Here is a 25,952-nt window from a genome sequence, read left to right on the forward strand (position 1 = left end):
GGGTGAGAGAAAGAAGAAAAAAAAAAAACCTCACGGCTCCCAATAAGGAGCCGGCTCGCGTCGTTCACTTCAAAGAGCCGGCTCTAAGAGCCATTTCGTTCGCGAACGACCCATCACTACTGCTTAACTGAGAACGCTGCACAGTCAAGTTTGGTTTTAACGACTGCAACAAGACAAACTAGCTTTAAGAAAGCAAATGAGAACGTGCCCACTGACACATTTCTTTATTTAAACATGTTGAAACGTTTAAATGTAAAATTGATTTTACAGTTTGAGTTGGAGTCGGTCCATTTTTGTTCCTTATGTCACAGAGGATGAACATAAGTCATTCACGGCTGATGCGCTGTGGGTAAAGGAAGCGGGGAGGTGTGCCATCATAAACTATAAAGACTTTTTATTAACGCCTGACTGTAGCTCTCGTTTTCCGTTCGCATTTCACTTTTCTGTATTAAAAACCAAAGTAATATCCGAGCAATGAAATGTGTCCGTTTCCTGCTGGCAAAAGGGAAAAAGCAGTGATACAGCTACAGCTCAGAAACTGAGCATTTGGACAGTTTCATAGAATCACAGTCAGAGATTTTTTTTTCTTCCATACCAGATAAATCTGCATCCTTTAATCATTAATCTGCCTTTGGATATTTTTCTGTGCTCACCTTCAGTACCTTTTTATGCTTTGCCATTTCCTTTTTTCACAGGAATTATATTATATTACCATATTATACGGTCACCTCTTCACTCCACGGTATAAAATGCACCTCAGACTCTATGGCAACATTCAATCCTCAGTCATGATCTCTGAGTGGGAGGTCTTTGTGCGCAAACAATGAACACTCAGCTCACAATCAACCAAGAAGCATTTCGTATAAAGGGTACGCAGTAAAAAAAAGGCTTAGGTGATCCTTCTATAAAATCAAAAATGAGACGGCTAAACGCAGCGTGTGATCTGGACGGAGCTACATCGCCGAGAGAAAGGAGTCATAATGGCAACGGTGAAACGTGCCCGCGGTGCACGCAGGGTTGAGTGACGCAGTGTTCACCACAGCCTCAAATGAGAGCATCTTCATTCCCCAAAAGCCCCTCACACAGCTTGTGGGGGAAACATGGAGTGTGCGTAATGGCCTGGCTGTGAGAGTCCGGGGATTTAGCAGCTAGACTTAAGTCAACTCTGAGGCTCATCACAAACAACATTACTTTCTCCTGGCTTGTCCTTTTCCCTCTTCGCTGGCCCCGGTCTGATAGCTGTGTACAAACGACTAGAAGCAAAGGGAGGGATGGCCTGGTTTGATAAAGAATGATCGACTCGAGGATTGCCATTTACTGGGTAAGTGCTGGTCTGTGGCTCTGTATCCACAGAATAAAGCTTGTGGCATCTTGTAGAGCAGATGTGATTAACCATTCCGGCTGATGTGGCTCACACTGCTTATTCAGGCGTTTGCACCAAATAGTCCAACATATAACCATTGTCGTGGTTTATCAGGACACTTCTGCAGCTGCAGTAACTGATTTTGGTTGGAGCTTTGCACAAACTTAAGAGGGAAGGGGCCAGTGCTTTGACAGAATTCCCGTGGGAACACCAAAGCTACATCACAACACTTTGGCTCTGACAAACCACACAGATAACTTGCAAATGGAATGAAAGTTTGCGTCTCCACAATGTTTTTAACGAGTCTCCCTGGAGTGTCGCGTAATGACTGTGACTCCAGAAAGCAGAGAGAGTGCATGTGTTCGGTCTGCATGCAGCTTTTTGCTTTCTTTTGCCCGTTTATGCACCAGTAGCTCAAGGGACTCGGACTGTCTGCAGAAAGGCATAAAAAAACTACAAAACTGTGAGGAACGGCAGAGCCGGGAGGAGGAATCCACTTAATGTTAAATCACTCGTAAAAAGTTACATAGCAAATATAAATCGATAAACTCACACAAACATAAAGAATGTTGACATTTTCTAACAGATGAGATTCAAAAACAGATTTTAATCAAGAGCATTTTTAAGGGTCTGTGTCTTTTGTCCTCGAGGTGTGAAGTAAGTTTATGTTTCGAGGCACATTTTCCTTACTTTATACTTTCACTATAGTTTGTCCTTAAACAATTCGAAACAGAAAAACTGCAAAAGTAACAAAGTCAATGATTTAAGTGACTTGTGAAAAGAAAAAGATTGTACAGAGTTATGAAAGGCAGAGCGCTCAAAACAAAGAAATACTTCAACTAAATGATTAAATCGCACGCTAACATTGCATAACGTACGACAGAGAGAGGTAGCTGATTATCTGCGATGACTAAAGCAACAGAAAATCTTTTCCAGCTCTTCTTAACTAAAATAGTTTTCTTAAAATGGCTAAACACGGTGCTAACTGTAACGAATTCTGCCTCCAAATGGTGTCGTCAATGCAGGAAATCAAAGAAGACCAAAGCTGACCTAAACACAGACTGTCCAAAATATTAAACATGATCCTAAAACAGGTATCTGCATATGAATATGTAAATATATCTTTAAGCTTGGGACAGGAATGAACAGTGTTCTGGTTTCAGGCTGCTTCAGCTGCGATCCTCGTTGTTTTAGGTGATTCCAAATAAAATAGCTCAGCTCTCACGTTACAGTTTTTCCTGTGGATGCAGAAGAAAAACTAAGTTTAGTAAATGATGCTACATTGCTTCTGTCTTGATGCAAGATCAGTCATCCAGGATACATTCGGTTAGCTAACGTATCCTAACATAAACTTGGTGTTTTGATACTTTTAGGGTGCCAGTCCCTTTTCTGTGCTTCCCAGCTAAGGCATCGATTACTACATCATCATCATTATCATTAGCTGGCTAACGTTCCCAGATAGCAGCCAAAAAGTATTCAGTCACCTCTCCGAGTCACTGAATTCAGGTGTGTAAAATCAAGCACCTACTGCAGACTGCTTCTACAAACGAAAGAACGACACGAGGAGTGTCAGCGTGGTACCGTGATAGGAAGAAACCTGTGTAAGTCCAGTCCTGAAATTTCCTCACTACTAAATATCATCCAATATAGGAGGGAGGTTGAACGTCTGGTGTCCTGGTGCAGCCACAACAACCTGGTGCTGAACGCCCAGAAGACAGTGGAGATTATTGTGGACTTCAGGAAGCACACAGCCCCACTCCCCCCCATCATCCTGACTGACACCCTCATCACCTCTGTGGACTCATTCCTTCCTGGGTACCACTATCACCCAGGACCTGAAGTGGGAGCCCAGCATCACCTCCGTCATTAAGAAAGCCCAGCAGAGGATGTACTTCCTGAGGCAGCTGAAGAAATTCAACCTGCCAACACGGACGATGATGCAATTCTACACCGCAATCATCGAGCCCATCCTCACCTCCTCCATCACCGGGTGGTACGCTGGAGCCACTATCAGGGACAAACAGAGACTGCAGCGTGTTGTGCGCTCTGCTGAGAAGGTGATTGGCTGCAGACTCCCATCTCTGCAGGACCTGTACACCTCCAGGACACTGGGGCATGCAGCTCAGTCACAGCTGACCCTTCTCACCCTGGACATAGTCTGTATGACCTGCTTCCCTCAGGCAGGAGGCTCCATTCGCACCAGAACCTCTCGCCATAAGAACAGTTTCTTCCCCTCTGCTGTTGGACTCATGAACAATAACCGTATGACTGTTCCCACCACTAACACACGACCCTACGCTGTGTTCACTGCATCATTCCATGTTTGGCACTGATCACCACCTGCACTCATGTATATATCCATCTACTTAGCACTTTTAATTCTTATTTTTATTTTCATGTCTATTTAAGCGACAGACTGGCGACCTGTCCAGGGTGTACCCCGCCTCTCGCCCTATGACAGCTGGGATAGGCTCCAGCGCCCCCCGCGACCCTGAAAAGGAGAAGCGGAAGCGAATGGATGGATGGATGGATGTCTATTTAAGCGTTATATGACAGTATGTTTGCACTAAGCACCGCAGCAATTTCCTAATGTTGTAAACCTGCTCAACATTTGGCAATAAAACCCTTTCTGATTCTGATTCTATCGCACATTTAGCTGTTAGAGGTCTTCTACCAACGTGGAAGCAATGGGCAATGACAGCACCCGAGCCGTGACGTGGTGGCCGGTAAAATCACAGAGCAGGGTCAGGCTCATAGAGCAGAGGCGGTCGCTACAGACCTCCAAACTTCACGTGGCCTTCAGATTAGCTGAAGAACATCTTTATCATCTAAGCCTTTCCTCACCCAGGACAATGCAAAGCTTTGGATGCAGTGGTGTACAGCACGCTGCCAGCGGACTCCAGAGAAGTGGAGCTCGGCACTGTGGTTGGATGTGCAGCTTTCTGACATCTTTCAGCCTGCTTCATTTTGTCAGACAGCTTCTATTTAAGTCATTTCTTCATTCAGCCTTATTCTAAAAAGTCCAGTTAATCACAGTTAGTGAGCGATTTAACAAGAAGGGGCAATTACTTTTCCACACAGGGCCAGGTAAGCTTGTTTTTCCCCTTAATAAATGAAATCTTCATTTATAGACTTCATTTTAAATTCCCACGGTTATCTTTGCCAAATATTAAAATTGGACAGAGACAGGAAGCAGGTAAATAGTCAGTACTGACTCATTTTGTATTTATTACTCAGGTTAACTTTCTCAAATACTAAAATTTATTTGATCATCTGAAACGTGTAAGAGTGACAAAAAGAACAACTAAGAAATCAGTAAGGCAGGAAGTACTTTTTATTTCTTTTTATTTAATTAGTCTATTTTTTAACAATATTTTAAAAGCATGTATAGATTGTTCTCAGAGGGCTTCTGAGGTGCTGGCAGTGTTGGTCAAGTTACTTGAAAAAAGTAATCAGTAACTAATTACCAATTACTTCCCCAAAAAAGTAATGCCGTTACTTTACTGATTACTTATTTTCAAAAGTAATTAATTACTTAGTTACTTTTTAAAAACACGATTTACAACCTGAATAGGTGATAAAGTGATAGATCTTTCAGCCCTTTCAACTTTCTCTGCATAATCCATCATACAAAATGTAATCAAATGGAAAAGTCTCTTTTTAAAACTTGTTTTATTAGTTTTAATATTTTAACTTTATGCATCAAGCAAACATTTAATTATCTGCAACATTCACTGACTGGAAGAAATTAGTTTAACATTTAAACCTATTTTCTGCACATTCCAGCACATAAAATAAAATATTTTTTGTGTTTACACTCAGTCTTTCAAATAGATGCAAGTAAAACACAGCAGAAAATAAATAAAGTCAAAGACTAGCGGTGCTGTTGCTCTATTTTCACCTGTAAAGCAGGAGTGGGGTAGGCGGAGGGTTACCCTGGTGCAGGTGTGCCGCGGTCAGTGGAAGAATCCGCGAGTTTCTCTGTGAGTTTCCCATTACGTCGTAGCTACTCGGTGCTTGTTTGGAAGTTTAGGGGTTTTTTTCGCTGTAAAAAGAAGTTTTCTTCCCACGCACAACGGACACTAATGTTTTTGTCACTTTTTATGGAATCAAACTCAAAGTAAGGTCAGTACTTCCACGCTTTAAACGCTGCACGCTCATACTCTCTCTGCACTCGATATATGATCCATTGTTGATCTGCACACAGCTGTTGTCACGAACGTCGCACTCGCTTACGTCACTGTCATGAGACATTCTCGCAAAAAAAAAATCACGGTTCTAGTAACGCAGTAACGCAGCGTTCCTACGGGAAAGTAACGGTAATCTAATTAACGTTTTTGCAATAGTAATCCCTTACTTTACTCGTTACTTGAAAAAAGTAATCAGATTACAGTAACGTGTTACTGCCCATCTCTGGGTGCTGGTAGGTGGATTTAGTTTATTTTGAACAGAGCAGAGCTTTTACCTCCAGACCACAAACAGCACAAATAGCAGCCGCATCCAAATGAAACAGTGATGATAAACTGTTTAGCAGCATTTCAGTGTTTTGGAGAAATCACTGAGGATTGGAAGATGGAAGGAAGTGAATCGGTTGTCTGCCTTGCTCTTTCAAGCTGTGGTGACAATTAGAAACAACAGGAAGCTGAGCAGCAGAAAGAGAAAGGCGATTATAATGAAACTGGAAGAACATCTCGCTTCTACAAAGAAAAGATTATTCTGCACAAATTCTCCGCCTCCATTTCTACTCAGTATAAAAAACAGATTTGGTGCCATAATTTTGTTTGTATTCATTCATAATAATTAAATAAAACATACTCTGATAATACCGATATAGTAATTTCAGTAGTAACCTTGTTTAAATAAAGACATGTCCAAGCCACAGCAGCAAAACTGCTTGGAGGCAGAGTGCTGCACAAAATGGATTTATGAACCAAGTCACAAACATCCAGTACACTAAATCTATCTTTTTTTTATCCCTCTGCTAAAAGCAAGGCATTACCACTTTCCTCAATGTTATGCTGCACAGAACATTTTGTCTGTCGCTGATGAGATAAGTGAGGGGATAGACCAGGGGTGGGCAATCCCAGTCCACGAGCGCCGGTGTCCCTGCAGGTTTTAGATCTCACCCTGGGTCAACACACCTGAATCACATGATTAGTTCAGGCCTCTGGAGAACTTCAAGACATGTCGAGAAGGTAATTTATCCATTTAAATCAGCTGTGTTGGTTCAAGGACGCATCTAAAACCTGCAGGGACACCGGCCCTCGTGGACTGGGATTGGGGACCCCTGCCTTAGACAAACGGCAACCTGCAGTTCCTCTAATGCAGGGGTGGGCAACTTCAGGCCTCGAGGGCCGGTGTCCTGCAGGTTTTAGATGCGTCCTTGAACCAACACAGCTGATTTAAATGGATAAATTAGCTCCTGACGTTCTCCAGAGGCCTGGTAACGAACTAATCATGTGATTCAGGTGTGTTGACCCAAGGTGAGATCTACAACCTGCAGGACACCGGCCCTCGAGGCCTGGGATTGCCCACCTCTGCACTAATGGACACTTGAGGTTGACTTCAGAGGTGAGTAACTTTGTTCTGACATACCTTTAAGTCCTAGCCAGGCTGAAAGTCAGTGGTGTGACAGCTGTGTCAGCACGAGGAATAGCAAATCACTGTCTGGTTGGTCTTAACTTCCCTTTGCTAATTTAAGTGACTGGAGTGGACATTTGCTTTGGTACATGTCCAAGACGTTTGGGTTTGGTGAGTAAGATTCTAGCACTTTATCTAACCAAGCTTACTGAGCTTGTAACTTGTCCACTACCCACAGCTTGAGCCTGAATGCGATGGTAGGAATGCAGACCAAAGGTCCACCAAGTCCTAACATTACTCAGCACCTGTGTCCTGACTCACATAACCTCTAACATACAGGATAGAAATATGTGTGGTGAGGGTAGCTCAACTGTATCGTCTTAGCCTCCTGCACAGGTTTGGGCTTCTTTCCCATTAAAGAGGTGGCACTCCATGTCCAAAGCCAGAAATTGGGTCTCCACCTTCAAGTGCTGTCCAATACATTAAGCACCAGGCCGTTATGTTTCCTTATGCAGGGGCTGTCCCCACAGGAGGAAACACCCACGTCCTTGTCCTTAAGGCTCGGCCAATAGGCGGTCTCAAATGAGTCTCTCCCCCAGTGTGGGCTACCAGTTTGCCTTGGGAGACAAAGGTCCACCACAATAAAGTGGCAGTTGATAGTGTGTCAATCTCCAATATTGTATTTTATCAAATTAGCACCGTGCACACTGTTTGAGGCCAATAGTTTTATTTTCTGAATACAAATATGAACATGTCGCAGTTTTGATTTCACAATAGTGTCATGACTGCACCAGTCTGGTAATTCAGTCACTCAGTCAGTCCATAAATTAGCCTCTCAGTGAAACCTCCAGTTTGTCAGCCAGCAGGCCAGGATTTCCATCTGCCAGTCACTGATTACAAATTCAGATGCACTTTAAAAAAAGTCTGATGAAAAGTGACACAATTGTCAGGCAAAAGCTGACAGACGCGGTTCAGCTTTTCGGCTCTTTTACTCTTTGTTGGTCTGTTTTACTGACCGTTTGGCTACATTTAATCTGCTCATGTGATTGGTCAATAGCACTTGGGACTACAAACAGATCAGAAAGCAGAGGGTATAGAAATATTACCCCTTGCTTACAAATGATCCATATTCATGTGTAGAGTCTGTCTATAGAGATTGTGTTTGCATATGCTGTGCTGCTGTTTGATGTCTGCAAGCTCGTGTGAGGCGTTTGCGCCACAACTCAATTAAAAATAATGGTACTGTAGCACGTTTGCACAGGCTGTTTCCCACAGTATACTCTGCACACCACTGGGCAAACGGGTCAGAAGTGTTCCAATTAAGCATGTTTGTTATGTCTGATTAGACATGCTTTGATGATAATTAATCAGGGGGAATACAGCAGTGAAATGAGAACAATGTCAGTTATCTTTTATTGCTGCTTCCAATTCCACAGAGCCGCTGAAGAAAAGACAGCTTCAAATTGCAGGTCTTGACATTGTGGTGCAACGAGTCAAAGTTGATGTGTGCAGGATTCGCGCTCTGATCGCTCCTTAACCCCTGCTAGTGTAGTGCTGTGCTGGCACAGTGTATGTTCAAATATCAGAGCAGTACTTAGAAACATTATTCGGTTAGACTGTTAAACACAGACGACACTAAAGAAACCTGATGAGGTGAAAAGAGTGGTTTTAATTTTTCAAGGCTTCCTCACTGAAAGCTGCTGTTCAGCCTAGCGCACCATAGACACGTCAGCCTTCCTGATGTGAACAATTACATTATTATTATGACTTAAAAACAAGGAATGTATTAAGTTAGAGTTCAGAATTTTAAAATCTGGATTCTAAGTCATCTCCTTTATTTCTGCAAACTCTTTAGAGTAGAAGGATTTCTGACATATTTTAGTGAAACTATATTACTATATGTAACGTGGGATGGAACGAGGGCTCTCATTGGCTATTGCGCTCTCTCACAGAGATTTGCACCTCTAACAGGTTCAACATGGGAAAGATGAGTCATGTCAGTAGTCGAGGGTCCAGCTATGACTTATTTCAACCTTATTTAAACTGAAAGTGAGATCTGACTGTGTGTTAGACAAAACAGGCCATGGAGTCATATATTACCACCACAACATTAACTTACTCTAAAAACCCTGTTACGGTACTGGGTCGGTGACCCAGTGTTTTTGTACTTTTACCTTTGATTTCATCATGGTTTGTGACTGTTTGTGTTTGGGGTTTTCTGTCCTAGTGTTTCTAGCTCCCTAGTTTCGTGGTACATCCTGAGTTCTGATTTTTAGGTTTTGTTATTTGACCTCCCAGTAGGGATGGGTACCGGTATCCGGTGCCATGATGGCACTGGTTCTGACATAAACGGTAGTAACCAGACCGAAAAGCAGCGCTCTTTTTCCTGAGCTGTGATGACTTTAGATTCTAGCCAATCATTTTACGTTTCCGAGGATAGTAGGCGGGTCCAGGTACGTGCGTTCTTTTAGAGCAGAGCTACAGATTAAAAATGCCCAAGGCGAAGCGATCAAAGTCTGGCTGTACTTCACAGCAAAAGATGCAAACTCAGCAGCCTGCCAAGAGTGATACCATATGTTTCCTATAGCTGCAGAAAAGGCTAACATTGTTATCTTTTTACAAAAAACAGCTGAACATGAGGTTTTTGGACCAATTTTGTGTTCTCCATTCTTTAAGCACCGGTTTGAGCACCGTTTAAGCACCGGTACCGGTTGGGCACCGGTATCGGATAAAACCTAAACATACCCATCCCTACCTCCCAGTGTTAATTCTGTGCTCCCTCTGTTCTGTGTCATCCCGACTTGTGTACCCCCTCTAGTGTAGTCAGGTCTCTGTGTAAAGCCCACGTCTCCGAGTCTGTGTCTTCGCGTGTGTTTTGAGTTTCCTGCTTTATTGTGAAAGTCTGTGTTTATGCCAGTGTGTTCAATTTGCGTTTCCCCTGTCTCGTCTTGTCAATCGCAATCAGCTGTGCCTCCCTCCTGTGTGTAGTTTCCTCGTTCCCTTCTGTGTATTTATAGTGCGTGTTCACTCGTGTTAGTTGCTCGTCCGTCTGTGTATCTTCCCGGCGTTCTCTCCCGGAGTCTTCCCTTCAGGTTCGTTTGGTTAGTCATTCCCAGTTTAGGTCACCTTTAGCTTTTGCTTTGCTCGCTGCGTTTCTGTTTGTACCACCTGTGTAAATAAACGCTCACTCACTTCCAAGCCAGTGCCTGCGTCTGGATCCTGTCTCACACTCGTCACACGTCGGCCCCGCAGCCGTGAAACCTTGTTGGTTACTGCTGTGGTTTCTGGAGTTATACAGAGAGTACGAGATTATGAATGTGATATAAACACAGCCTAAGCTTTAACAATGTGTGCACTGTTGGAAGACGTGTATTGTGTTAATGGTAAACTTAGCATTATGGTACTGCAGAGGAATGATCAGCCTCTGTTCACACATCATCTGTTGAGACAAGAAAAGACACTTGTTGCATAGATAGCACCCACAGACATGCGTGGGTGTCTCTCCTCACTGCTCTGTCATAACGTTACCTCAGAGCTCGCAAGAGCATCTCAGCTTGTGCTGACTCTGTCCACCATAACACCTGAGAGCCACTTTAAGAGGACACTTTGTACATTTATTGTAGCACAAAGTATCACTGAAATACACCAATTTATTAGCTGATGTTTTCAATGAATGACTCAGTTTGGGATAAATGGACAGTTTGCAATCGTCACTCAAAAGGAGGAAACAGGGGGAGGGGTTACACCCCGGACAGGACAGGGCATCATAGGGCTAACAGTAAATGTAGTCACGCTACATCATTAACATTATTGTGTGCTTAGTGTAACCGGTGTGATTCTGCGTTGTCTGATAAAAAAGGTAAAAGAAAGAAAGACCTCCAAGTAAATAATTTGCCCACTCCAGCTCCTCTCCCACAGGGGAATTGTAGAAAAGGGCTGGCATTTATTTTTACATTAAACATAAAGTATGCATTTACACGTAACATATTTGACATAAGATAAAACAAAAACAACACAAAATCCGACATACCTGATAACAAAGGTAAAAGAAAGAAAGACCTCCAAGTAAATAATTTTCCCCACTCCAGCTCCTACAACCAAATACAGTGAGGAAGAGGGTTAGCTCAACCCACCACAACTTCCAAGCTAGCAAGAAGTATATATCCATGCTAGCATTTATGGTGCCTAAAACACATTTATGATACATACATACTACACACTTATAACATCTAACAAAAACAGGCTTAATAATGACAATAATTGAACTAAAATCACAATCAGGTGGCTAAATATGCATTATATGAGCGTTTTACAGTGTTGGGAAAGAAAGGACACCCACCTCTCCCACAGGGGAATTGTAGAAAAGGGGAGAGGCAAAAGGGGGACACTGTATTTATAGGGTTGCACCAAAGAAGAAGAAAATGAGGAGGGGCTCTAACTGATAATGAACATAACTACAGGCTTGGCGGTCCTAAAAGTCGGGTATAAAAGGAACGGTTTGGGGGTTTAGAACACATTTTGTGTAATTATAACAATGTGATTTATGACCCTGTTACATTAGGAAACAAAAGGAAATTTGAAATACTGTATTTTCATAAGAAAAATGAAAAAAGTCACATGCTAAGGCTACGTCCACACTGGCCCAGACAGATTTGAAAACAGTGTTTTCGTCCAAAAGTGCTCCGCGTCTACACTAGTGTTTTCAGTCGTTTTCACACAGTTGTGCGTGTGAAGATTCGACCTGCCTCATTTCTGTCTGCCGCTTATTTACTTTCTGGCTCTTTGAAACATCGCAGCAAAATGTGGAGGAAAAGCAGCGAGTTTTTAAAATGGACTCACAATAAGGTGGAGTTGTTGCTGCGAGTAACACAAAAGTACAAAGTTGCAAAAGCGAGTGAGAATTAAAGAATTTGAAGAAAAGCTCTCTGGAGCACGTGCAGACTGATATTCATCTTTAACAGGGCTGTGTCATGATCCAAGCAGCCAGGAACACACAGGCACAAATGTAATCTTCAAAAAAATGGCTTTTATTATACCCCAAAAAGGACAAGATGATTACAAAAATTCAAAATAACGAAAATAAAGCTTTTAAGAACCAAGTGGGCCCATAAAAGAGGTTAACTTAACGAACGCTACTCAAAAGTCACTTAACAAAAACATAACTCAACAAACTGACCTGCCCAAATGAGAAACAGCTCCAGTTATATAGCAAATGAATAAACCATTATATACACCAAAGGTGAAAACTAAAGCGATAACAGCTAACCATCATTCAAGAAGAACCCCATTCCCCCTGCATGATCACAATAGATGGTCCAGTCCACTTTATTGGCTTCTGCATTTAAACCAGCTCCACCCTCAGCCTCCTCTTTCAGCCAAACCAGGAAGGACTGGAGCGGAGGTCAGGTAGCTCAGAGAGAGCAGAAATATAATTAATATAACATATACCTAATATAAAATGACAAACAATGCAAAGCAAAGTCTATGCTACCATTTGGGCTTTAGCTTAGTGCTGTCATGCATTACAGGTAAACTCAAAATATCAAATTAGTTAACTTATGATCACAGAAGCTTTAGAGCATAACGTAAACATAAGACAAAAGATCAAATGAATATTACCTAAGTATCTCAATTGTGTGGTTGCATGCAGCCATCACAGGCTGTCAAACAAAACAACTGCTGTGTAACGCCCTCCGCTATCTTAGTTTAATTAGTCACATGACTGCATCATATGACTAACACGCGTCATTGTTTTAGAAAGTCTCCATTTTTTTGCTGTCCACACTGCGACGCAAACGCACCATTTCCAAATGTGTGCGTTTTCGAGAGCATTTTGAAAACGCCGTCTCAGTGTGGACGGGAGGCCAAAACGGAGAGAAAACGATGACACATTAGTCGAAAATGCATTAGTGTGGACGTGGCCTAAATTGACAGTGTTAGCTGGAGACAGACTGAAAGGCTGAGCGGACCTATTCAAGCTTGAAATCCCAGAGGTCACCAGGGTCACAGGCTGGACCTGCAACCTGCAAATGTTAATGGTTTAAACACGCAAATTCTTTCTTCTTTAGAAAATGGAATAGATGGAAATTTGACTGTAGAAATCTTTATATCTGAGCTTTATTCCCATTTAATTCTCACTTTTACAATTTGATATGATTTATATTGTATATTTCTTCTTTCTTTGAAACAAACCAACTTCTGCTCAGTTTGTTTGGGACTCTGTAACAGTCCCTGAGTCCAGGAGGGGCTGAGCAGAGGCTCTTGTGGAGCACAGACTTCCCACGCCTCGTTTTCATCAGCCTCATGACCAACCTGAATTTAAGGACCAGCTCCAGCTGCCAGTCTCTGCCAGACGGTCTGTCTCCACAGTGTGTGAACTCCTGTGACCGAGGTGTGGAATACCCACTCAAATCACTCACCTGTCTCCGTCAAGCTGGTCTACCTCGCCTGGAGGCTCTCCCTGGTACACTCACCTCGCTTACTCACCAGCCTGCTCGCCCTCCGATGATCTCCTCTCCTGTGGAAAAACAAACCTGTCACTCAGAACGCAACTCTCTGTGCTCCAAGTGAGCACAGCTCACACTCACCAGCTGGACTTTCCTCACGGAGTGTCTGTGTCTGTTTATGCCCGACATTACTTTCATGGACCGGCCTTTAAGGTGTCGCGGATAAATACAACAAAATAAAACTAGTACCAGTACCGAAAAAAAAGATTTATTCATAACACACGTGGAAAGACCCAGGAAAACCGAGAAAACGATAACAAAATAACGCTGAAAACCGATTAAAAACCCTGAAAACTATACATTTCACACTTGAGCCTCAACTCTCGCGGCCCGGTACCAAACGACTCACGGACCGGTCCGAGGCCCGGGGGTTAGGGACCGCTGATCTACAGTATCTCCTTCCGTGATCGGACAGGTTTCCCAGAGCCTCCTCAGAGTCATCCTGTACTGTTGCAGTTCCTGTAAAATACTTTTAAAACTGATCATTTAGTCTGTTTCAGTAGTGCACCGGAGTCCACCAGCTCTGTCTGAAACATTACAGTCATTACATTTGGTGTTAAACTAACAGCACTTCAGAAAACCAAGCAAGTGTCACTGCAGCCACTGTCTCTGCTTACATGCTGCATTCTGTTTAATCGTTTTCCACTTGTCAACCAATCAGCATTCAGGATCTTGGGAGACTGCAGTGGAGCATATCTGATGTAAGTGAAAGTTCCTCTCCAACAGTCATGCATGGCGGTGGTAGTGTAACAGTCTGGGGCTGCGTTGCTGCGTGACAATAGTTGAAAACAAACCAGCACCTCGAAGACCTCAAAGGTTTTGGAGTGACCTAGTTTAAGTCCGGACTCAAATCAGATAAACTGCCTTGGCATGACCTTAAAAGGGGTGTTTGGACTGAAAACCAAAACCAGTGTGGCTGAATTAAACCAATTTTGCAAAGAAAAGTGTCCAAAAATCCTCCAGTGATGCAAAAGAGTCACAGCCATAAGGCAGGGAGACGTAGGAGAGGAAAAAAACTAAAAATGGTACCGACAACGGCACCTGGGGGTGGGGTTACAACCCAGGACACATTACATTAACCAGTGCAAAGGTTTTACCCATTAGAAAATGAAAGATGCAGAGGCGTGGCTGATCAATTAAAAAATCTTATTCAACAAAATAACTGAATATAATACAGAGCTGCACCAAAGAGAACTTAAATACCTCAGAACATTTAATGAAAACAACACATTTACCACACACTGCTTAAAACAACAAGATTCACTATGTTGCTCCAGTTTAAATAGCAGCTCAACAAAAGTATTAATACGGTTAAAGACGCTACCAATTATTCAACCATGACGTCACTGCAGCTTAGCCCTCAGGGCTGGACTGAAGGAGAGCCCACCATCATCGTATATGTATGATGATATATATGCATATATTTCACTTAGTTTGATACTGAAGCAGGTTTTCTTCAGGTTGTTGTTGGGTTAGTTGCACTGCAGCATGTGACAAATATTAAACGCTCTCAGAGCTGTCATCATTCATTTCACCTGAATCCTTGAATCTCTCTCTTGCTAATTATGTCTGTAACGGCAACCTTCGGTCCTTCTCTGCCGTTTGTGCAGGACGTAAAGTTTCTGACTCGTGCTGTTGTTTAGTAGCTTGGATGCCTTCCGGTAGCAAAAACGAGGCGAAGGAAAAAAGGGGCAAAACATTTATTTTCCATAGAAATCGAAAGGTACAAAACAAATGCCTCTGGTGGGAGCTCCGTTTACATTCCCTTTATGTTACAACAAAAAAATAACATTAAAACGGCGACGGTCAGAAAACTGTTGCTCCACATCCTGCTCGCTTACCTAACCTTTTACCCACACCCCTCCACATGCGGGCCAAATACACACCCCCTTTACGACACTTATCAACACTTTACAACAACAGACTAACAAAGCAGGATTAATTTATGGAGCACAGCCGATTACATTACAACATAAAATGATCAAGATTATAATAGAAACTTAAAGATCTTGACAAATACTTAAATATGCCATGATGTAACTGAGTAAAATATTGGCATGGACTTTGCTCCAACAATGTCAATCCATTTATTTTCTTATGTGTATTTCACCTTCCTCCGTCTCTTCCTCACTTCTCCACAGCAGCAGCAGCCGTTAAGCTTTTCAGCTCCACCTTTTGGCCACTTCTGCCACACTTAACTTTTTCTACACGCTCACATTAAGAGATCTGATTGGGTAACACAGTGTCAGCAATGAAAACGCACAAACGGGTGCGCAGAGTCCATCGGCCCAAACGTGCGTCAGCCCATCGGGGAAATGTTATCAGGTTTACGGCATAGTTACTTTTCAGTGTGACAAATATGGGCAAACATTCACAGCACTATATAAGATGTATATTTCACCACAAAGACAAAACATAAATCTAAACATTTCCCACTTCTGTGTTGAGTTAGAATAATTGGTGCATGTTGTGAGCTGGGTGAACGTCCTGAGAATCAGAGTGGCAGAGTTAGCGCCTCAGCGAGCTCCAACAATTTCAGCTTTATCTTCTCTTGCTGATTGGAGCGAGTGGATCCAAGTCATGCAGATTGTGTGTATTAAAGCAGCCACTCCATAAATTGCTGAACTGTGTGTAACGCATGCGCACACACAATCAAATGTAGTACAGCAAAGACATTTATTTCAGAATCGGCACAACAGTGAACTGTTTATCTTGGAAAAATGTTAAATCTACACTTTGAATGACTTATAGTGTGCAGTTCTCCACTTGTTCCTGCGAACTCACAGCCACACTTTGAAAACTCCTGCTTAATAATATTTCTGTCTTGTTTGGATGCTTCCTAAAATTTAAGTGCTTATTTTGCTTTAAAAACAGAGGCAGTGCATCCTAGTTTCTATGCTTTTTCATATGCTAGACGGAAATGCCTCTTCAAACATCTGCTCTCATTGACGGTATAATAAACTCCAAAGTGAATTCTGTTTTCCAACACTGAGACTGTTTCCCGGGAAAGTACAGCAAGCAAATTTTGTGGCTGCTATAAAAACATACAATACACAATATCTGGTAATGTCGACAGTGGCTCCGAAGAAAAGCAGCGTTTTTCCCTAGAGCCTAGTACCTGGGTGGTATGAATAGAAAAGAAAACATCGTATGAAAGATGATGAAAACATAAAACATGTAGTGTTTGGCCTCATCAGCGAGATTCTACGACTACAGAGGGGAAACTCCCATTGCTCTCAATATATTCTCTTTCCAAAGTGTGTACTTGGACCAGCAGCAATGCATACATAAGATTTGGCAGCCAGTATAAATAAATATATCTATACTACCCTTTGTGTGCTTCAGATTTCTTTGTACTTTTCCATTAGAGAGGAGAGGTGAAGCACTTTTCTCCTCTGTGATGAAACAATGAATTCATAAAGCTGAAAGACAGTCTGGAGTGATGCTGTGATGCAAAGAGAGGGGGGTTGCTTTGAGTGCATCCTCAACCTGATGTAGCACTTGAGCTAAGAGAACGAGAATCTTCAATTTAAGTGACCAATTTGGATACCTGATGATTTCCTCGTCTGGTTCAGTGGTTGTTGATCGACCTCCAGTTTGTGCTCAGTAGTGGCAATACTGCAGTTTTTGGTGTGTATCCAAGTAAATACAGGTTCAGTATTACCAACACCAGTACTTTATAAAGGCAGCTGAGGGACGAGCAGTGTGTCGTGACTTATGAGATGAATAATTATCAATTTTATAAATTTGAAAAATGGATTCGGCGATCACAAAAAGGTTCAGATATTTTTGAAGTGCAACTCGGTGGGCTGCATACTGCGTATCGAGGAAACGAGTAACGATTCCATCTCACTGGTATCGAACCAGTACTGGTGTTTGGATCTATCCGCCCACCTATAGTGCGCCGTAATGTGCAATACGTTCTTGTCTAAAAAGTACTAAATGACGTATTTTACCAGTAGAGAACATTTCTTTCCTAACCTGGTTCTGTCCAAATTTTAAAATAAGGACACAAAGTTTTTAAAAATCTGTTTTTTTTTTATATATATATATATATATATATATATATATATATATATAATTTTTTTTTTTTTTTTTTTTAACTATATGTTTTGGACCATAAGGCGCATTAAACAAAACAAGCAATGTTCATTTGACTTTGGGACCTGAAGGGGTGGAGTTTAGGACCCAGATTACGCCGCGAGGCTCCTGACTACGGTAGCCAGTGTCGCCAACTCCTCAGTAAAGTTGGGCCTATGCTGGGCTCAAACTGTGCGATTTTTAGCCCATTTTGAGCTGATTTTTGAGTCGTGCGACCGTTTTGGTGATCGGCCCGAGTTTGGCCTTCATCGTGTAGTATACGTGGGGTAACGAGAAGCGATTAACACCTCACGACCAGCTGCCAATCATAAATCACTTGGTAAATCCTCCCGACCGTTGTGAGGGTGTCGCTGCAGCTTCTCACACTGCGCATGCGCAAACACATAAACGTCGGTGAAAAAGACGGAGCAGCAGTGTTGCCAACTTAGCGACTTTGTCGCTATATTTAGCGAGTTTTCAGACCCCCTTAGCGACTTTTTTTCTAAAAAGCGACTAGCGACAAATCTGGCAACTTCTTCTAGTATTATTGGAGACTTATTTATGACGACTTTTTGACGTGAAAACGCATATCGCTCTTACTCTCAACAAGCAGCGGTGCTGCCGTGGGCGCCTCGCCCGTGCCAAAGCGCTCACGGGCGGAGGATAGTCCTCCCCCAGCTGCTATCAGGGCAGGAGACGTTCACACCTGTGCGTCCAAACTGCAAATGAATCGCGCATGAGCGAAGCCTCTGCTCCAGCACTGACTGTAATGCAGTCAGTTCTTCCTTTACTGTTTTGTGGATCACAACGTTTAAAACTACTTATAAACACACACTCTCACACACAAATTAACTCCACCAGAGTGCCAATTTCGGGTCACTTTTGCCGGTCCACACCCGGATAAAGGAGCAGGGTTGGAATTGTGACATTAAAAAACAATAATTGCTAAAATAAATTTAATTTGTAGTTCTAAATAAATTCTAACTGCATTTAGGATGTTTTTTACTCACTTTATGTCTCTTCCACGATGTTATTTCTCTCTCCAGCAGCGTAGGTTACAATTACATTAGCATGACAAATTATGCAAATTAGGTGATGACGTCATTTGGCGACTTCTAGCGACTTTTAGGACAGCCAATAGCGATTTTCCTTACTGAGGAGTTGGCAACACTGCGGAGCAGCACAACAGTGCAGCGTGTGATCTGGACACAAGCGATGGAGGCACAACTTAAAGAACTTTGGAAAGCTCATCCGAGCCTTTTCGATGTGGCCTCACAAAATTATCACGACCACAACAACCGTGAAAATAGTTGGATGGACATCGCTGCTCAATCACAGCTGCCTGATCATGTTTTTCATTAGCAATTTAGCAAAGTTGATGGTGGTGTGTGTGTCTGACAGAGAGGGAGAGCGAGCGACAGATTTTCTGTTATAACCTTAATTTTATGGACGCACAGTGTGAGCACTCAGGTCGTATCAGAGCATCAGGTCGTATAGTGTGAGACCTGCATCGTGACCTACGAACTTATAACCCCTGCGAGTCAATCGTGCAGTTTGAGCAGGAGCTGAATAACGTGACTGAAAAAATCGCAGTGTTTGCCCAGCATAAGGAAAATCGCTATTGGTTGTCCTAAAAGTCGCTAGTAGTCGCTAAATGATGTCATCGCCTAATTTGCATAATTGGTCATGCTTATGTAATTGTAACCTACGTTGTTGGAGAGAGAAAGGACATCGTGGAGGAGACATGAAGTGAGTAAAAAACGTCCTAAATGCAGTTAGAATTTATTTAGAACTACAAATTAAATTTATTTTAGCAATTATTGTTTTTTTTAATGTCACAATTCCAACCCTGCTTCTTTACCCGGGCTTGGACCGGCAAAAGTGACCCGAAATAGGCACTCTGGTGGAGTTACTTTGTGTGTGTGTGTTTATAAGTAGTTTTAAACATTGTGATCCACAAAACAGCATCACAATAAAAGAACTGACTGCGTTACAGTCAGTGCGGGAGCAGCAGCTTCGCTCATGCGCCGTTCATTTGCAGTTTGGACACACAGGTGTGAGCATCTCCTGCCCTGATAGCAGCTGTGTGAGGACCATCCTCCACCTGTGAGCGCTTTGGCACGGGCAAGGTGCCCACAGCAGCACCGTTACTTATAGCGATACGTGCTTTCACGTCAAAGTCGTCATAAATAAGTCTCCAATAACACCAGAAAAAGTCGCCGGATTTGTAGCTAAGGGGGTCTGAAAACTCGCTAAATATAGCGACAAAGTCGCAAAGTCTGCAACACTGACGGTAGGTGTAATGCTCCGACAATCCATCAAGCGGTGCGGCTTCGTAGCTTACCAAAGTCGTACTAAAACATTTTTGATCGATTTTTGAGCGCCGGTTCGAGGTCAGTAAGCACAACCAGAATTCATACATAAGGCGCACTGTCGATTTTTGAGAAAATTAAAGGATTTTAAGTGCGCCTTATAGTGCGGAAAATACGTATTTATTTAATATACATTGAGACAGCTTGTGGAGGTTTGCCAACAGCTTCTATTTATTAAATGGCTCTGACAGTGTGACAGTGGACGCAGCAGTGGTCACATGCTGAAACTAACAAGCACATGAGTGAAACAAAAAGCCTTTTTTATTGCGTCCACTTTAGCCGACAGCCTAATGGTTCAGTTCAATTATATTTTTAAACCTCTTAGTGCGGGACTACCAATAGTGTAAGTGGCAGGGCATCTCCCGCCACCATGCAGCTAAATGCTCTGCCTTCTAAAGTCCTATTCATGTTTTCCAACTATCACTCTGTCAGTGCTTTCAGAACACATTCAGGCACTCGAGCCAAGACGCCACAGCGCGCCGTGCAGCCGAACATTTCATTGTTTGTAGCAGCAGGCAGATATAACAAGCGCTGACCATCGTCAACATCGACTTCTAGAGTGGCTGTAAAGCAAAAAGCATGAATGCGATGAAAAAGCTACTCGGCCACCTCTGACGAAAATGTATCTTAAACTATCACTGATGACTGCAGCTCCTAAGTTACATCTGCACGACACCTTTAAATACCTCGACAAAAGGAGTTCTGCAAGACTTAAGACTTTGCTGATAATAATAATAATAATAATAATAATAGTCTTTTAATAAGTATTTTAGCTGCAGAATCACTGTTAAAGTTAACAAACTGAAAGCACTGCTTTACCTAAATCCTAATGTCCTCTGGGAGCTCATCCCTCTTTCACATGTGGTAAAGATGGAGAGCGCAGACGGGAGCTTCTGTACATTCAAGTCCCGTATATGGAAATCAAAGCTTAAACTAAGTCCACTGTAATCCCTCTGCCTTGATTGATAGCAGGCTTGTGGGCTTATTATGCTAAAGCTCACTGTTTATACAACAACAGATGAGAATGGCTGCCTTGTCAAATAATTACCAGCAACAGTCTTGAGATGTGTGCGTGTGTGCGTGTGTGTTACACACAATGTCAACAACACCCATTATTGACAGTGTGCAGGCTCATTAAACATTTTGAGGTAGCCCTTCGCTTGTCAGGTTCTATTTTCATCATTTTAATGGTGCTCTAATTTGTCCAGCGAATCCTGTGGCGTTCCCGTAAAAAGAAAGCTTAACTGATTTATGTTGTAGCTGTTTACCGTGGGGAGCGGGAAATTATTCCCTACTGATTTTAATCTCAAAGTACGTTTTTTTTTTTTTTTTTTTTTTTTTTTTTTTTTTAAAGAGGGCTTTTAAAAAATGCAAAGGGTGATTTTGTATTATTAACAGGTTTGTGACTCTGAGTCGGGGAAAGGAAAATATAAAGAAGGGCTGATACACTGTGCGTACACAGCTTAAAGGCACTCTGGAATGAGGTTCTCACCTGCAAAGTCCCCCCTGAGTTTGACAGGAAAATAGAGCAGGCATCAAGCTTATGGAGCGTGACAGCAGAGTCATGATCTTACACTTATTTATAGTTCTGATTTGGATGGACTGAAGCAGCCGGAGGCAGGAGAGGAAAATCCAAACATTAAATGTAATGAATATCATATTTGATGTGCGACAGTCAGATAACAGCAAAGACGTTAATCAGAACATAACAAAGTTTTTTCTTCAGTCCGAGTGAATAAACTGCGTTGGTTATTGTTAAGCTCTCCTCATTACTTGAATGATTATGTTTTATCCCTGTATTATAACCTTTGCCTGCTGCTGCAGAGGATTTACAGCAATATTGGATTTTTTCATATTAAACTCCTTGTTGAACAGTGAGAAGCACCAATTAGAATTTAGCAAACAGCTCGTTAGGTTTGTGGCTTCGAAGCCGTTCGGTAATAACTGAAGTCTCCTCATTGATTTTTCAAACAGTCCAAAAAAAAAGTTTCAGTAAGTTAGTGAAGCTATAAATGTTGAGCAGTGGGAGCTTCTCTGATGCACCTGTAGACACCTCCCACCAAGCCTAGCCTCTGAAAATCAATAACCTGAACCTTGTGTCAGATTCAACATGACCGATGTCTTCACTCACTGAATGTGTGCCCAGTGCTGCAGGGTATATATTCTGCATGTGATATGTGACTGCTAGACGCTGAAAGGTGTGCCGTTTCATAAATAATAAATATGCATCGTTCTTCTTTAGCCTTCCGAGTAACGACTGAATCGCTGAGAATAATCACTCAGGTTTGGAAAATGCCTTTTTCCCCCTCCTTCCACATTCTTCTGCCGCTGTGAGCCTCCAGGGGCCGACCGACTCGATGAAATCAGAGCCTTCTGCTGAGGCAGGTTGAAAGGTTTTCTCTTTGCATCAATTTGAACATGACTCTCTAACTTCTCCTGTAGTTAATTAATAATATTTCTCGGTTGCAGCCCCCAAAGAGCACTCTAGAAGCTTCTGATGTGAACCAAAGCTTCTGCATCGGTGAGACATTAGCACAGGAAGAGAATACAGGAGGTTTTTATACCTGTGAAACACACCTGATGCCAGATTAACCTCCTAAGACCCGAACTCTTCCACAGCATGCATTTTTAATTTCTCTTTCATATTTGGTCATATTGGGGCCCGATGAATATAAAAACAAAGAATTACCAGATTTGTTTTTACCTTATTTTTGTTTTTAAGAAAAATAAGAGCCACATGAGGATATTTGTTTAAAATTTCGATAGAACAGAAGCACTATAATGCCCTGGTAGGTGGATATCAGGCCCTTGTAGAGCAGAATTGAGTATTTTGGTCTAAATAACCCAAAATGTGATGTCCACATATGTGCACGCAGGTCCTAGGAGGTTAAAGAAACGTCCACATAAGAGTTGAAGGAACGACCCAGTTTGAAGAGAATACAGGAGGTCGTCGTCTCTGCTTTGGATTTGAGCTTGCATTATATTTTATATTTTTATATTTTCTTTTTTGTTTTGGTTTTTCTCACACTGTCAGTATTTTTGAAAATACTGCATTTTGGATTCTGCAAATTAAAACGCATTTTGTAAAATGAAGTCAGTTTTGATTGGAAACAGTCAGAGTCGGTTGATTATGAAATCAAGGGTTAGGCAGCAGTGAGACAACCACAGATGCTCTTCAGTTTTGTTGTTCAAGTTTGCATTTTAAAGAATAACAGAAGCCTGATTTCTCTGCGTTCCCCTTTTTCCTTTGAACACAGCAGTAGTATAACACTGCACTGGGTTGCTGCGGCACAAACGATTCATGCACTTTAAGTAAGATAGCAGCCATGGCTTCTGCAGAGCTGCACGCTTTTGTTAGACCTGAAGCTCTGCCACAGAGACAAAGCAGTCAGTTGTGCCCTAAAATAAATCATCCAATTCGTTCCTCTCTCCAGCAAGAGTCCACCTCTTACTGAGGAGATAAGGCATCACGATGCCCCGTGCTCGCGATATCAGATGTCTCGGTTACCATGGTAGAAAGGGTAAAGACCATTTATGTCAGGCTCAAGTGAAGTCGGACATTTACGTTCTGACATCTGCCAGAGACGTCTGCGTCACAGACAGCTTCTGCTGTTTCTGTGAAAATCTGAATAATTTGACTTTTCATGTTACTTTTGTAAAAATTCAATAAATAAGCATCTGTATTTGACTTTCTGCTCTTTCGAGTTTTTAGTTCAAAAATGTGGCATCTCTGACATTTCTGCTTTCCCACGCTGTCAACGCTCCAGACGCTCGGTTAACCTCCCGAGTTCAATGAACCAATCAGTTGGTGGATATTGATCTTTAAATGTCATAGCTGTCTTGCATAAACCTGCACTTCTCCTATCGCCATGCAGATCTTCACCGAACTCCCAGCTGAAAGAGCGAGTCTTACAAATTTTCCTTCACCTCGTTATCTGAGCTGCGGGAGCCAGAATACCCTCTCTGCAGCTGCATGCACAGCAAATGATCACATCACAGAGATTTGAGCAATTAAATATAGTAACTGGTGTCGGAGCTCACCTCTGCACAATGATGCTATTTTAGAATTTATTTACAGAAATGCAGAGTCGAGCTTTATGAACTCAAATTACTAATAAGATTACAGATAAAAAGCATATTTACTTCCCTCCTAACAAAACTGACCTGCAAACTTCATTGTTTCTCCTTTTTTAAAACCACATTTTACAGATCCCGTTAAGATGCTCAGACCATGTGATGGAGGTGTCGTAGATGTTGGGTGCAGACAGATTATAATGTACTACAGTTATTATATTTGTCCAGTAAATTCATTTTCATTATGTACAAGATGACAAAAGTACGGTTTATTTCCTCCCACTTCTTGTTTGCGAAGGGTACAGCATGTGCACCAACGCCACAGAAACTATAAATGATAGTACAAATGACCATACAGCACAACGTCCACATGCTGTTACACTATATAATCCTTCAGCCTGCTGAACCTTGTGTATTTTAGTACTAACTTATTATAACATTCGCTCTGTTCTTGATGAGTAATTTTATTATTTCAGCCCATAGTCTGCAATTTTCTAAAGGTTACAGGCGGAGCAGAGGCATTTCTGTGCAGAATTGTGACAAAGCTGGCATCATTTTAAAGGTTAGAAAATATATAAGTAAGGCATTAACTTCTGAACCCCGTGAAATAAAAGCTTCTTCTCAGAGTGCCTTCTCTCCTACTGCAGGGAGAACTATTTATTTGAATCATAAAAGTAAGATATGGAGCGTGCATTCAGTCTTACTAGTAGATGTGCTAAAGCATAGGTTGAACAGCACAGAGGGCTTTTACTGCTCCTGCACATATTATGGGAGATATAATGGAGTGACGGTAATGTGCAATAAATTGCTAATTGATATGAGAGATGATATGTAATTGGTGGCTGTTTAAGAGCTTATTGATTTATACGTCATGGTAACAGCTTGGTGACAAATTGCAATGGTAGAAATGACAAACTGTCTCACTTGACTACTCGTCTGTGTACAGTGCACGAGTCCTGCTAAAAGCCACGTTTTGAAGCAACTCGCTATTAATGGAACGCTGACATCTGCAAAAAGTCACGCAAGTACCATTTAAAGGAGGGCTGGGAACGGCGATGCTGTGTGATTAGTCACGAATAAAAGCCTGAAGTTAAAGTCATCAGGCAATTAGGAGCCAGCACGATAGTGCTTTACAATGCATTTCTGTCTTGTCCATTACCCCGTCTTAATCAAAGAAATCCCCTCACTGATGTTATGAGCTATAAATGTTACCAGAGTATATGGGTCAGCCACACAGAGACTAGTCGTGAAATACAGCATTTGTCAATTAATTGCCGACATGGCTCTAGACTAACTTTTTGACATGGGCGCACCGGTGCGCCTAACTTTAAAGATTTAGGCGTACCGGCACAAAAGTTAGGCGCACACTTTTCAACCGCATCGCTTATCACTGCAGTTTTACATGGGCACTTTCTTTGGGGGGGGGGGAGTCCAGACAATATTCATTTCTAAATTATTAACTAACAATCTTGTGCTTAAAGTGCTTTGTCAATATTGTAGAAAATGTTAAACTTAATCATCATCTCGCCTCCTTTGACGACCTGTTTGCTGCTGTCTGTTGCTGAAAGGCCGTGGAGAGAGGGGACACTTGGCCATTTATTGCAGCATATAATGTGTTTCCTGGATACACTGTGCTTTTTCAGCGCCCAGAGATTGATGGCACCGTGTCAGAGCTGGCTATGAATTTCAGACGGATCAGGCCTTAACAAAAAAGTTATCAATAGTTCATCTTTTCATCTTTTCTTATTCCCCACAGCTACATCCACTTCTCTCAGGCCTAGGCTGCTCACTAGGGCTGGATATCATCACTGATTTCTATAATGCATTCGATTCCAGTTCTCAAAGTCCTGATTTGATTCAATTTAGCCTCAGACAGTCAGAAATATTATAATTCTGATCATTTATCAGCACTGATACACATGAGACTTCATCAGAATTGTGAACATCACAGCAGATGTCTTTGTGTGAAAGTAACTG

General features: G+C 42.1%; 1 protein-coding gene across 1 annotated transcript in view; it reads left to right on the forward strand.

The window, feature by feature from the left end:
• Positions 1-6,917: 6,917 nt before the first annotated feature.
• Positions 6,918-25,952, forward strand: part of lrp1bb (low density lipoprotein receptor-related protein 1Bb) — a 387,404-nt gene continuing 368,369 nt past the window's right edge. Inside the window, exon 1 of the mRNA XM_085136443.1 lies at positions 6,918-6,934. The gene's annotated coding sequence lies outside the window, so the exon portion shown is untranslated. The remainder of the gene's footprint in view (positions 6,935-25,952) is intronic.

Source organism: Neolamprologus multifasciatus, chromosome 16 (genome assembly GCF_963576455.1).
Source record: "Neolamprologus multifasciatus chromosome 16, fNeoMul1.2, whole genome shotgun sequence".
Lineage (NCBI taxonomy): Eukaryota > Metazoa > Chordata > Actinopteri > Cichliformes > Cichlidae > Neolamprologus > Neolamprologus multifasciatus.